The sequence below is a fragment of the Dendrobates tinctorius genome, unplaced genomic scaffold, assembly GCF_039654945.1.
Source record: "Dendrobates tinctorius isolate UK_male_01 unplaced genomic scaffold, ASM3965494v1 ptg000307l, whole genome shotgun sequence".
NCBI lineage: Eukaryota > Metazoa > Chordata > Amphibia > Anura > Dendrobatidae > Dendrobates > Dendrobates tinctorius.
The window spans coordinates 1,528,016-1,543,551 of record NW_027361974.1 but is presented as its reverse complement, the minus strand read 5'-3'; the positions used below and the strand labels follow the sequence as shown (position 1 = coordinate 1,543,551).

General features: G+C 47.4%; 1 protein-coding gene across 10 annotated transcripts in view; it reads right to left on the bottom strand.

The window, feature by feature from the left end:
- Nucleotides 1–15,536, bottom strand: part of TDRD12 (tudor domain containing 12) — a 167,917-nt gene that overhangs the window by 61,300 nt on the left and 91,081 nt on the right. The window lies entirely within an intron of this gene.

The following is a 15,536-nucleotide window of genomic DNA, read 5'->3' as shown; positions in this document are numbered from 1 at the left end:
GTGGGGTCCCCTGGAGGTGCCATGGTGGGCCCGGGCAGGGCTCCACGACGGTGTGCGGAGCAGGTGGGAGCGGGGTCCGGAGGATGCCCGTCCCCAGGGCCAGCGCCGGCAGGTGTGTAGTGTTTTCCCCCTGAACCCCCGGATCCTGGGCCTCCTGGTGCGGCCGCCCTGATGTCTGAGTCGTTGTTTGGGGCTGGCTGCTGTGGAGTGGAGGCGTGCATAGAGTGCCGTGCTGGACAGCGCCGTGCCGTGTCGTCCAGCTGGACAGAGAGCAGGACCGTGCCTCAAAGAGGCCCCAGGCAAGCTCCCAGCTGAAAAAAGAACTGGGCAATCTAGTCGCAGAAGTTCCTCCAGGCTGAAGGATCCAGCTCGCCCCCCACGTGATCCGGTACCTACGCCTACTGCTCAGGGTAAGAGATCTCCGTGAATGTGCCCCGATGCAGTGATCCACTCATATTTTTCTCTCCTATAGGGGAAGAAGTGCTCTGGTAAAGCGAAAAACAGGGAGTGCGCCCTTTGCAGTTGTCCCTTGCCAGACGCCCACCCTAAAAAACTGTGTCAGTCATGTATACGGCAGACGGTAGGGGATTGGAAAAAAAAAAAAAAAAAAAGAGCTAGGGGGCAGTAGTCCCTAATTATCATACATACTTCTTTACACTTTCCCCAAATTCTGCAGGTGGCGGAAGAAACCCCTGACTTCACTACGAGTCAGGGAAATCATTAGGATGGAAGTTAAGGCTCTAAAGTCTTTATCCCAAGGGGAATCATCTAAGAAGAAAAAGGGAACGAGTTTTTCAGAGTCGGACTCCTCAGCTGGCCCTAGGGGAAATGAAGATTCCTCAGAGCCCTCAACTTCTTCCTCTGCGTTCTCTTCAGAGGAAGACTCCAATCGTTTCTGCTTGAGTCTATAACAGGTGGATAAATTGGTCAAGGCAGTAAGGGCCATCATGGGGGTATCAGACGCAAAACCAGAACGGTCAGCACAAGACCTGATGTTAGGCGTCTTAGACGCCAGGAAACGTAAAGCTTTCCCATTAAACAACAAGGTCCAGAACCTGATCAACAGGGAATGGAACAACCCAGAAAGGAAGGGTTTCCTACCACCGGCCTTTAAGCCCTTTGAGGACCCCTTGGTGATCAGATGGGATAAAGCCTCAAAATTGGACGCAGCAGTGGCTAAAGCATCCAAAAAATCTGCTATTCCCTTTGAGGACATGGCCTCCTTGAAAGATCCGCTGAACAAAAAAGCAGATTCCTATCTGAAAGGGACATGGGAAATGTCAGCTGGCACCCTAAGGCCGGCGGTAGCAGCTACTTGCACAGCCAGATCTATGATAGGTCTGGCTGGAACAGCTTGAGTCACAGTTAGAAGACGGAGCCTCGAAAGAGTCCATCCTGAAGACCCTTCCTACAATCCAGAATGCTGCAGCCTTTTTAGCCGATGCTTCGGCAGATTCGGCAAGGATGGCAGCCCAAGCCGCAGGTCTATCAAATGCGGCCCGAAGGGCTATATGGCTGAAGTGCTGGCCCGGAGATATCCAGGCCAGATCCCGTCTTTGCTCCATCCCGTGTGAGGGAGAATATCTCTCCGGTCCAGTTCTAGATGAAGTTTTGGAGAAAGCCGGGGACGATAAAAAGAAATTCCCTACCCTGCCAACCCCTTCCTATAGGCGTCCCTTCACTAGGAAGAGATTTTTCTGTAGAAGGTCATCCAGAGATCGAGGCAGATGGGAAGATAAGAGGAAGAAAGGTACCGGGTTTATGTTTGGAGGGGGACGTCTCTCAGGTCTTCCCTGTCGGAACAAGCTGCCTTAGAGACCGAAATCCGTGACCTATGCTTTAAAAAGGTCCTGACAGAGGTACCGGTGGCGGAAAAAGGCAAAGGCTTCTACTTCCCTCTATTCCTGGTCCATAAGCCGGATGGCTCTTAGAGGACCATTATCAATCTGAAGGCACTCAATAAATTATTAGTCATTCGCCCATTTAAGATGGAAACAATCAATTCCACAATAAAGTTACTGTTTGAAAACTGCTTTATGGTGGTGTTGGATTTAAAGGATGCCTATTACCAGATACCCATCCATGAGTCTCATCAGCATTTCCTTAGAGCGGCGGTTCATTTAGAGGAGTCGGTACAGCATTTCCAATATGTCGCCCTTCCCTTTGGTATTGCAGTCGCCCCCCGAGTATTTACTAAGGTTATAGCGGAAGTTATGGCCCATCTGCGCAAAGCAGATATCCTGGTGATCCCCTACCTGGGTGACTTCCTTATTGTAGGCAAAACAGACCATTGTCTTAATCAATTGCAGAAAGCGAAGGCGGCCCTGGAACGGTTAGGGTGGCTACTAAACATTAAAAAGTCCCACCTACAGCCCATGAGAATTCAGAAGTTCTTAGGCCTAATCCTAGACTCGCAGAATCAGGAGTGTCGTCTGCCACCCGAAAAATTAATTTGCCTACGTTATCAGGTCTTGAACGCTTCCAATAACCCCACCATGACCCTCAGGAAAGCAATGTCTCTCCTAAGTTCCCTCTCTTCCTGCATACCCGTGGTCTGGTGGGCCCAGTTCCATACAAGGGTTCTACAGGGCGAGGTTTTACTTCATCAAAAAATCCTGGGGGTTACCTAGAAGGCCAGTTGACTTTGTCCCAACAGACTATAAAATCCCTTGGTTGGTGGCTAGAGGAAAGCAATTTAGCTAGAGGGGTGCCTTGGGAATATAGTTAGGTCCATATATATTAGGACAGAGATGGCATTTTTCTGATTTTGATTCTAGCCATTACCACAATGAATTTTAAACAAAACAATTCAGATGCAGCTGAAGATCAGACTTTCAGCTTTCATTCGAGGAGTATCCACATTAAAATTGGATGAAGGGTTTAGGAGTTTCAGCTCCTTAATATGTGCCACCCTGTTTTTAAAGGGACCAAAAGTAATTGGACAGATTAAATAATTGTAAATAAAATGTTCATTTCTAGTACTTGGTTGAAAACCCTTTGTTGGCAATGACTGCCTGAAGTCTTGAACTCATGGACATCACCAGACGCTGTGTTTCCTCCTTTTTGATGCTCTGCCAGGCCTTCACTGCGGTGGTTTTCAGTTGCTGTTTGTTTGTGGGCCAATCTGTCTGAAGTTTAGTCTTTATCAAGTGAAATGCATGCTCAATTGGGTTGAGATCAGGTGACTGACTTGGCCATTCAAGAATATTCCACTTCTTTGCTTTAATAAACTCCTGGGTTGCTTTGGCTTTATGTTTTGGGTCATTGTGCATCTGTAGTATGAAACGACGACCAATCAGTTTGGCTGCATTTGGCTGGATCTGAGCACACAGTATGGCTCTGAATACCTCAGAATTCATTCGGCTACTTCTGTCCTGTGACACATCATCAATAAACACTAGTGACCCAGTGCCACTGGCAGCCATGCATGCCCAAGTCATCACACTGCCTCTGCCGTGCTTTACAGATGATGTGGTATGCTTTGGATTATGAGCTGTACCACGCCTTCGCCATACTTTTCTCTTTCCATCAATCAGGTAGAGGTTGATCTTGGTTTCATCTGTCCAAAGAATGTTCTTCCAGAACTGTGCTGGCTTTTTTAGATGTTTTTTAGTTAAGTCCAGTCTAGCCTTTTGATTCTTGATGCTTATGAGTGGCTTGCACCGTGCAGTGAACCCTCTGTATTTACTTTCATGCAGTCTTCTCTTTATGGTAGATTTGGATATTGATACGCCTACCTTCTGCAGAGTGTTGTTCACTTGGATGGCTGTTGTGAAGGGGTTTCTCTTCACCATGGATATTATTCTGCGATCATCAACCACTGTTGTCTTCCGTGGGCGCCCAGGTCTTTTTGCATTGATGAGTTCACCAGTGCTTTCTTTCTTTCTCAGGATGTACCAAACTGTAGATTTTGCCACTCCTAGTGTTGTAGCAATTTCTCGGATGGGTTTTTTCTGTTTTTGCAGCTTAAGGATGGCTTGTTTCACCTGCATGGAGAGCTCCTTTGACCGCATGTTTCCTTCACAGCAAAACCTTCCAAATGAAAGCACCACACCTCAAATCAACACCAGGCCTTTTATCTGCTTAATTGGGAATGACATAACGAAGGGATTGCCCACACCTGTCCATGAAATAGCCTTGGAGTCAATTGTCCAATTACTTTTGATCCCTTTAAAAAACAGGGTGGCACATGTTAAGGAGCTGAAACTCCTAAACCCTTCATCCAATTTTAATGTTGATACCCTCAAATGAAAGCTAAAAGTCTGAACTTCAACTGCATCTGAATTGTTTCGTTTAAAATTCATTGTGGTAATGTCTAGAACCAAAATTAGAAAAATGTTGTCTGTCCAAATATATATGGACCTAACTGTAACATAACCCATGTAGTCACCACGGACGCAAGCCCTACTGGTTGGGGGGCCCACATGGGGGAGGTCTTAGTCCAGGACCTATGGGATCACCATCAGGTGGAAATGTCCTCCAATCTGAAAGAGCTAACAGCCGTAGAGCAAGCGGTTAAAAGCTTTCTTGTGTATCTACAGGGTCACCATGTTCGAATATTCTCCGACAATCAGGTCACCGTGGCTTACATCAATCACTAAGGTGAGACTTGTTCCAGACCCCTAATGAATGTAGCAGAGCGGCTGTTCCAACTGGCAGAGCAACATCTTCTGTCTTTAACTGCTCTGCACATAAAAGGAAGAGAAAACACCACAGTGGACTTCCTAAGCCGCAACCTTCTAAGTCAATGGGAATGGTCCTTAAAGACCTCCATCTTCGACCATGATCGCACAAAAATGGGGGCAGCCAGAAGTGGACCTTTTCGCCACAAGGGAGAACAGGAAAGTGTCTCAGTTTTGCTCTCTAAATCCCAGGGAAGGCCCCCTGGCAGTAGATGCTCTTCTGATAAAGTGGGACTTCAGGCTAGCATACGCCTTCCCTCCCCTGTCTCTACTACCCCTGGTGATGAGGAAATTCAGGAAGGACAAGGCGAAAATTATAGTGATCGCCCTGTTTTGGCCCAGGAGGGCATGGTTCTCATGCCTCAGGACCATGTCAGTGTCCGACCCATGGATCCTACCAGACATACCGGATCTCCTATCCCAGGGCCCAGTTTACCATCCTCAGGTGGCTGGCCTACATCTGACGGCGTGGATTTTGAACGGTCACTGCTAAAAGAGAAAGGGTTATCCCCAGCCTTGACTAATACCCTGCTTAAGAGCAGAAAGCCTATCACAACCAAGTTCTACGTTAGGATCTGGAAAAGATTCCTTCATAATTCAGGGTTAGTAGCTGGGCAGTTCACACCGATAGCACAGATCCTAGAGTTCTTACAAAGAGGGCTGGACATGGGACTCTCCATCAGTACCCTTAAAGTACAAATGTCAGCCTTAGGGGCCCTTTTTAATAGCAACATCGCCAGTAACTATTGGATCAGTAGATTTATTAAAGCGACAGGCAGATCCAGACAGGTAGTAAAAGATAAGTTTATGCCATGGGAGCTAAACCTAGTCCTCACGGCCATGACAGAGGCCCCGTTTGAAACTATTTCATCAGCTTCAACAAAAAAATCTGTCTCTTAAAGTGGCCTTTCTGGTAGCACTGACGTCAGCCCGTAGAGTAAGTGACATCCAGGCGTTATCTAGGCTTCCTCCTTATATTCAATTCAGAGACGACAGCGTAATACTTACACCTGATCCAGCATACTTGCCTAAGGTAGCCTCCAGTTTCCATAGAACGCAGGAAATAGTCGTTCCATCCTTCCTCCCTAATCCAGTGAACGAAAAGGAAAGGAAACTACACACTCTAGACGTTAGCAGATTTCTCCTGGAATTCCTGGCAGTTACCGATCCCCGGAAGAAAGATAATGCCTTATTTGTCTATCAGGGCACTAGGAAGGGCCTTAGGGCGTCAAAAAGCTCGCTAGCTAGGTGGATTAGGGAGGCCATTTTGTTAGCATACACCTCAAAGGGCAGGTCGGCTCCTGGCAAGTTGAGGGCGCATTCCACCATAGCCATGGCAACCTCGTGGGCGGAGAGATCGGAATTCTCGATCGGCCAAATATGTAAGGCAGCTACCTGGTCCTCTCCGAGCACCTTTTACAACCATTATAGACTAGACCTGGGTGCTTCCTCAGACCTCTCCTTTGGTGTCAGGGTTCTGCAGCCTGTAGTCCCTCTCTAAAGTAATTATTACTCTCTGTAATTCTCTCAGGTGGTGCAGTCATGGACGACTAAATAAAGTCTTAGTTACTCACCGGTTAACGGTATTTTTCGGAGTCCATGACAGCACCTGTAGATTCCCTCCCTGTCGTTTAGTTTGGGTGTGCACTTCTTATATGTACACTGGTAATAGTTAAGTAAAGTATTGTACATAAATCATGCTATTAACCTTGGTGGTCCTCTTGTGCTCTGCAAACCAACTGATGCGTGGGAGAGGTGCCGCCCTTATGTATCTGTTAGATTTCCTGTTTCTGAAGGGCGGATCCCCTCTCTCAAGTGGTGCTGTCATGGACTCCGAAAAATACCGTTAACCGGTGAGTAACTAAGACTTTTTTTTTCCCAGTTTCTCCACGGATCTTTTCTGGGCCTCGGGCCCCTTTTCAGTTTCAGAGAGATTCAGGATTTTCAGAGCCCCCCCCCCCCCAGCTTCCTATCCTCCTGACCTGGCCTTACTTTTCAAGGGTCTGTTCTGTTTCTGTGCTGAGCGTACCGTACCGCAGTGTCCCATCTTATCAGGGCCACATCTATTCTAGCAGCTAAGCCTCAAATTTAGGTCTGTATGTCGGGTGAGTTTATAGCTCCAAAACTTCTCCTGGATACTGGTGGGCACCCTTCTGGGACGATTTTCATTTTTTCAAGGGAAAAACCCACCAGACAACCCCTTATAACATTGATTACTTTGCTTGCCCAAGGATCCCACAGCTCCATCTGGACACAGAGTTCGGAGACCCTCCCCGATCATCACAAGATGATCGACCTCTTTGCTCTTCAGCCTCCCGATTCACCCCTGGGACAGAGCCACTATGGATGACACCGCTTCTCTCTTTGCCCAGTCCGGATCCCAGTGGGGACACCTCTGACTCAGAATCTAATCCAGAATTTAAGCTGACCTCAGCCATAGAGGACCTTATGCTGGCAATGAGGCACTCAACAGGTCAAAGAGGAGTCTGTCTCTCCTTCCAAGAAAGCAGTTGCCTTATGCAACAGGTCGCCTGTCATAATGATGAAGACTTTGATGATCTTCTGGCTAAAGAATGGAATCAGTGTCACGGAGCATGACTTCTTAAAAGAGATCTGAGGCCCTCTTCCCCTTTGTGGAAGAATTGTTTACCAAATGGGCTCCTTCAGTCAGCATCAAGTCTATCTAGAGCCCCTTTCTGATGCGGCGTCCTTCAGCAACCTATAAAAGATTGACTCCCTCTCATATGCCGCCTTTTCAGCAGAAGAATCGGCCTTCTGTCCTGCCTTTTTGGCGTCCTGGGCCAGCAAGGCCTGGCTAAGCAACTCCACCAGGGGTTATCTTCTGGGACGACATAGCAAGATTTTGTTGTCATAACTTCTCGACTGCTTCTCACCTCTGAAGTCCTATGTGAGGCTTTTCTTGTGCAGCTTAGCATGCAAACTGTGCTGTCAACAATTTTCTGGCAGTTCTGCACTTCACTTAGCTTCCTTGGTATGCAAACCTGGCATCCACTACTGGGCTGTATTTCACAGGGGACAAGCTCTTTAGGAGGAGACTAGAGGACATAATCAAGGATATTACTGGGATCAAGAGTGCTCCATTACCACACAACTGTAGACCATGACAGCCATTTCAGGTCTTCCAGAGGTTTTCATCTTTTTGAAATCCTTTTTCCCCATGAGTGACAAAAAGTCATCGTGACCCTCCGATTCTAGATAGCCCTCGTTCAATCCTAAAACATCCTGGCACACCCGTCTCCTGGTGCGCCCTCCACTTCCAGATCCTCCATCACATGAAGGTCTTCTACAGGGGTGGGATTCAAATTTTTAACAGGTTCTGTGTTTGTGGGAAGGAAAACCACACCCATTTTTTAAGCCACATCCATTTACACACACCTTTTCCTCAAACATATTCAAGTAGGGGCGCAGTCAGGGGCTGGCTGGCAAATTCAGGCCTGGGGGGGCAAGCAAACAACAGTGGCCCATTACCGGTGGCCCATCCTTACTGTGTTTACCTGCGGCTGAATCATAAAGGGAGTAGAGGTTATAAGGCTATAAAAAGATAAAGCCAGAGTAATGATGGGATATTTGTGGTCAAATGCCGACTAGATTCTCATCCATTTCTATCAGTGAGCTACTCAGAGAGGTGTCTGAGACTCTAGTCGGCAGTGGCACGTGACCATAGCTTTGCAAACTCATACTTGCCATCACTATGGTGGGACTACAGAGGAATCGTGACAGTGTGTACACAGCACCCTATCACGATTCAGTAACCTGCCGTAACACACAGACTGCAGAAATTTGTCTAGAGCCCAGAAATAAGTATTGGAAAAAAAAGCGCGTGGTTTGGAAATTGTATGTTGTTCTCATAGCATTGATTCATATCTACTCATCTTCATTGTGAAACAGACAAAACAGTCCAGCTAAAGAAGCCGCCGTTAACTTGTTTCTCTAAACCTGTGTAAATTTTAGTTGAGTGTAGTTTCAGTGTGTTAATATACCCACTGATTGCAGCGTCAGTGTGGTGATATACTCACTAATCACCGTCTTCTCCTGTGTCGAGCGTTGCTCCACTCCTCTTCTAAGTCACCTGATGGCTATTCAGACTCTTCAGGTCACGCTGGGTTCTATGTAACCCATAAGTGGCTTTTACAATATAAGTCTATGGAGCGTGAGAGTGAGGCTCACAATGTGGATACATAGGCTATCATTGTAAAGAGACATCCAGGTCACATAAAGCATAGCGTGAGCCGGAGGCTGAAGAGTGAAGACGTCACTCAGAGGAGAAGCCGAGCGGTGCTGGATACCGGAGAACATAGCGCTAAGGGAGTATATTAACACACTGACACTTCTCCAACATCTACACAGAATTAGGGGAAAAAAGTTAATGGGAGGATTACAGGCAACAGGTGGTATGTACTGGATAACATGTTACTTGTATATAGTACTATGAGTACAGACATCATATATTATACTATTCACACTTTATCCTGTTATAACATCACGGTATCTCTATATATAAAAATGAATGTGTGTGTGTGTGTGTGTGTGTATTACCAACCAATCACAAAGCATCTTTCATTTCACCAGAGCTGTTCAAAAGAAGCTGAGCTGTGATTGGTTGCTATGAGCAACAGTTTTCCTTGCAAACAATCACTAAGCATCTCTCATTTCACCAGAGCTGGTTAAAAGAAGCTGAGCTGTGATTGGTTGCTATGACCAACAGTTTTCCCACTTGACAACACCTCAGCAGACAATGACATGGTGGGAGAAATATAGCATCACTGGGAACATATGCTCCGAGCTAATGTCTGCCCCCTGAAAGGAGCAGAGAGCACATGACAAATGAATCCCCCCTCCCGTGCCCATATACCCATCACACATACTCCATCCCGTAGGCACATCTTCCCTCTTAAAGGGATCATTGGTATGGAAGTCAGAGCAAATCCATCCAGTGCTTTGGTTTTGACCCCATGCCTCTCTTAAAGGGATCCCCGGTATGGAAGTTAGGACAGTTTCACTCAGCTCTGTGGTACTGACCCCAGGGTCTCTTAAGGGGATCATTGGTATGGAATTTAGGGCAAATCCACTCTGCGCTTTGGTACTGACCCCAGGCCCTTCTTAAAAGGATCTCCGGAATGGAAGTCAGGGAAAATCCATCCAGCGCTTTAATTGTGACTGCAGGCCTCTCAAAGAGATCCCCGGTATGGAAGTCAGGGCAGTTGCCTTCAAATGCTCTGGTACTGACCACAGGCTCTCTTAAAGGAATCTACTGTATGGAGGTTAGGGCAAATCCACTCAGCGCTCTGGTTCTGACCCAAGGCCCCTCTTAAAGGAATCCTCGGTACGGAAGTGAGGGAAAATCCACTCTGCACTTTGGTGCTGACCCCAGGCCTCTCTCTTAAAGGGATCTCCGATATGGAAGTTAGGGTAAATCCCTCAGTGCTTTGATTCTCACCCCAGGCTTCTATTAAAGGGATCATTGGTATGGAAGTCAGGGCAAATCCCCTCAGCGCTCTGGTTCTGACGCCAGGCCTTTCTTAAAGGGATCCCCGGGTATGGAAGCTAGGACCGTTCCACTAAGCGCTCTGGTTCTGACTCCAGGCTGACGGGATGATGTGGGATATTAGTGGTAGTTGTCCGGTGGCTCTGGCTGATGGGATGATGTGGGATATTAGGAGTAGTAGTCCAGTGGCTCTGGCTGACGGGATGAAGTGGGATATTAGTGGTAGTAGTCCGGTGGCTCTGGCTGATGGGACGATGTGGGATATTATGGGTAGTAGTCCGGTAGCTCTGGCTGACTGGACGATGTGGGATATTATGGGTAGTAGTCCGGTAGCTCTGGCTGACTGGACGATGTGGGATATTATGGGTAGTAGTCCGGTAGCTCTGGCTGACGGGACGATGTGGGATATTAGGGGTAGTAGTCCGGTGGCTCTGGCTGACGGGATGATGTGGGATATTAGGGGTAGTAGTCAGGTGACTGTGGCTGATGGGATGATGTGGGATATTAGGGGTAGTAGTCCGGTGGCTCTGGCTGACGGACGATGTGGGATATTAGTGGTAGTAGTCCGGCGGCTCTGGCTGATGGGACGATGTGGGATATTAGGGGTAGTAGTCCGGTAGCTCTGGCTGACGGGATGATGTGGGATATTAGGGGTAGTAGTCCGGTGACTCTGGCTGATCGGATGTTGTGGGATATTAGTGGTAGTAGTCCGGTGGCTCTGGCTGACGGGACGATGTGGGATATTAGTGGTAGTTGTCCGGTGGCTCTGGATGATAGGATGATGTGGGATATTAGTGGTAGTTGTCTGGTGGCTCTGGCTGATGGGATGATGTGGGATATTAGGGGTAGTAGTCCGGTGGCTCTGGCTGACGGGATGATGCGGGATATTATGGGTAGTAGTCCGGTAGCGCTGGCTGACGGGACGATGTGGGATATTATAGTGAATGTGGCTATGCGGAATGGGCGGGGCTCTACACTCAGCTTTATATAAATATATATATATATATATATATATATATATATATATATATATATATATATATATATATATATACACACACATATATATATATATATATATATATATATATATATATATACACATACACACACACACATATATACACACACACACACACATATAATCATTATAATTTGTTATAACTAACCGTAGTTACCGTATTTTTCGCTTTATAAGACGCTCCGGATTATAAGACGCACCCCAAATTTTGAGGAGAAAAAAAGGAAAAAACGTTAACAAAACGGTGGTGCCTCTTATAATCCAGGCATCTTATTGCTTACTGGGGTTTGTGGCTGCGGTGAAGCAGGGTCCCACGGTCACTGCTGGAGGAGGCAGGAGTGGGGTGATACTGCAGGCCACAGGAAGGGATGAGAGCTGCCAGGGGGCTCATGCTGCTACCAGGGGTCTGTGCTGCTGCCAGGGGGGCTCGTGCTGCTGCCAGGGGGGCTCGTGCAGCAGCCCGGGGCTCTGCCGACATTCACCGGGTGTAGGCGGAAGGGGGTGTCCGTCGGCGCTGTGGGTGTCTCCGGGTGCCCAGCCGTGTCTTCGGTTCCCATCCCGGGGCTCTGCCGACATTTTGCGACAGGCCAGAGCCCCGGGGCTCCCTCTGTATTGGCTCTGGCAATATGGCAGCCGCCGCCGGGGGCGGTGCATGCGCTGATGGTGATCTCGGGACTGAGATCTCGAGAGATGAGATCTCAGTGCCGAAATCTCATCTCTCGAGATCTCAGTCCCGAGATCACCATCAGAGCATGCGCCGCACCCGGCGGCGGCCGCCATATTACCGGAGCCAATACAGAGGGAGCCCTTGGGCTCTGGCCTGTCGCAAAATGTCGGCAGAGCCCCGGGATGGGAACCGGAGACAAGGCTGGGTACCCGGAGACACCCACAGCGCCGACGGACACCCGGACACCCCTGCGGCCTACACCCGGTAAGGTATATCCTCTTTGTAAGACGCACCCCCATTTTCCCCCCAAATTTGGGGGGGAAAAAAGTGCGTCCTACAAAGTGGAAAATACGGTAGATACTATGCCCGGGCAGCGCCAGGCTCTTCAGCTAGTATTACATAAAGTATACTGCACAGGACAATACATGACTGGTATGTGATAGACAGACATCAGACAATACATTAGTCACGTATTATCCTGTACATAACATCTTATGTCTCTGCACATAGTATGAGCGAATAATTTTTCAGAGGGGCCACATGACTAGGGATGAGCGATACTGCCCAATATCGTATCGGAATTCCGACTTCCGATATTGGAAAATATCGGAATTTCCGATATCAATGCAAGTCAATGGGAGAAAAAGATACGAATTACAAAATGACCACTACAGTGCTATATAATGGATAAAATGGAGGGGAAACACCTCAGGATAATGGGGAAGGAGTTTGCAGAGGCAGAGAGGCAAAAAAAAAAAATCACTAGAAAATGCACAGAGCGAAAGCTGTAGCAGGAAAACTGGTCGCCATCTTCTTTGGGTTAGGATTAGTTGGGGTAGGGTTAGTGTTTATGGTTAGTAGGGTAAGGGGTTAGGGTTAGTAGAGTCAGGGTTTACGGTTAGGGTTTTGCTTATAGTTAGTAGGGTTAGGGTTATGCTTATGGTTACCAGGGTTAGGGGTTAGGGTTAGTGGTAAGGGTTAAGCGTTAGGGATAGTTAGGTTTAGGGGCTCAGAGGCTGAAGGATTATGGGATTTCCAATGTGAAAAAAATATCGGAATCGGAATTCCGATATCGCAAATATCGGGCCGATTTCCGATATTTCATTATCGGAAACCTCATCCCTACACATGACACCAAGACTGTCATGGAGGTGAAACCAAAAGGCTGAAATGAATTCTGCTCAATATTAACATATTAATTACAATTCATATAAAAATAATTATATCATATAATATTAAAGGTCATGTGGGGGGGGGCTCTGCTTCATGTAGATGACATCCTACATCATCCACACTAGTCCCCATCGCGCTCCTGTGCAGGCAGCAGGGGCACTATCTACCCTGCCGAGGGAAGAGCATGACATCTCCCCAATATAGAATATGAGTCCACACACAACCCTCATATGCAATATGAGCCTCCACATAACCTCTATCTACAGTATGAGTCTTCACACAGCCTCTTATATACAGTGTGAGCCCCACAAGTCCCCCTATATTCAGCATGAGCCCTCACATAGCCTCTCTATATACAGTATGAGCCCCTATACACAATGAGCCCTCACAGTCAATTATATTCAGTGTGAGTCCTCACATAGCCCCTTATATACAGTATGAGTCCTGACATAGCCCCTTATATACAGTATGAGTCCTGACATAACCCCCTAGACACAGTATGAGCCTTCACATAACCTCTCTATGTACAGTAAGAACAGCCACATAGCCCCTTATATACAGTGGGATCCCCACATGATCCCCTATATTCAGTATGAGCCCTCACATAGCCTCTCTATGTACAGTATGAGTCCTTATATACAGTATGAGCCCTCACATAGCCTTCTATATATAGGCGTACATCTTATACACATAAAAAAATAAACACACTCTTCTTGCTTCCGTTCCCCTAGAGTCTTAGCACAGCAGACGCTTTGAAGTGACATCATCACGTCTGCTGTCTGTCTCACACATTGATTGGTGAAAGGAGTGACGGCGGCTCTGCCATCCAGCAATGTATTGTGTTGAAAAGATATACGGCACTCTGTTGTGAGATGAGGTGCCCAAGTAGGGTTTTAACCCATAGATAGTACAATAGAAATACTTGGCACTCAGGAATTTGCAGTGAAAGAAAGCAAATTTCATTTCGCAATCATTATTGTTAACGTTTCGGTCCTACATATGGACTTTCATCAGAACTGTCTCTTGAGATAAGGATGTTTATACCGTGTGTAGCAGCACGTGGTATTGCGCTATTAGCTAGTGATGAGCGTCGCATTACAACACGCTGCTACAGGCGGTCTACACATCCTTATCTTAAAAGGCTGTCAGTTCTGATGAAAGCCCACATGTGGGACCAAAGCGTCAAGAATAATAAGGATTGCAATATATAATTTGCTTTCTTTCACTGCAACTTCCTGAGTGCCAAGTATTTCTATTGCGTGCTTCACCAATGTATTCACCGCTGTCTGCATCATATGATGCTCCATACTGTATAATGGCCCCACATGATGCTCCATACTGTATAATGGCCCCACATGATGCTCCATACTGTATAATGGCCCCACATGATGCTCCATACTGTATAACGGCCCCACATGATGCTCCATACTGTATAACGGCCCCACATGATGATGCATACAGTATAATGGCCCCACATGATGCTGCATACAGTATAATGGCCCCATATACTGCTTCATACAGTATAATGGCCCCATATGATGCTGCATACAGTATAATGGCCCCATATACTGCACCATACTGTATAATGGCGCCACATGATGCTGCATACAGTATAATGGCCCCATATACTGCTCCATACTGTATAATGGCCTTGCATTAAAAAAAATAACTACTCACCTCTGCCCGTTCCAACGCTGATCTGGTCTCTTCATTTATCAGTCCTATCTGTGGGTACTCGCACCATCTCGGCAATAGTGCTACCACCACTCTCCTCAGCCCGCGCGCCATCCCTGTCCTGAGCACGTGTGCAGACTGATGGAACGGTGCGCAGTCTGATGGGAGAGTTAGGAGTATTAGGAGTAGAGGAGAGTGGCCACGGCGCAGGCGCTAGTGATGAGGGTCCGGGAGATTACGAGTGGGCTGAGAAGAGTGGTGGGGGCGCTAGTTTTGAGGAGATGGCACGCGTGCCCACCGGGAAGGCTGTGTGCCCCCCCTCTGGCACGCGTGCCATAGGTTTGCCACCACTGTACTATACTATGGGCACATTATTATTATTTATTTATATAGCACCATTGATTCCATGGTGCTGTACATGAGAAGGGGTTACATACAAATTACAGATATCACTTACAGTACACAAACTAACAATGACAGACTGAAACAGAGGGGGAGAGAGGACTCTGCCCTTTCGGGCTTACATGCTACAGGATGGTGGGGAAGGAGACAGTAGGTTGGTGGGTTGCAGCAGTTCCGGTGTTGGTTGAGGTAATATCACCGGTAGTGGTGAGAGAGAAGGAGGTAGCGGGGTCATTGCAGGCTGTAGGCTTATTTGAAGAGATGGGTTTTCAGGTTCCATCTGAAGGATCCAAATGTGGTTGATAGTCGGACTTGTTGGGGCAAAGAATTCCAGAGAATAGGGGCTATTCGGGAGAAGTCTTGGAGGCGGTTGGGTGAGGAGCGGATAAGTGTGGAGGAGAGAAGGAGGTC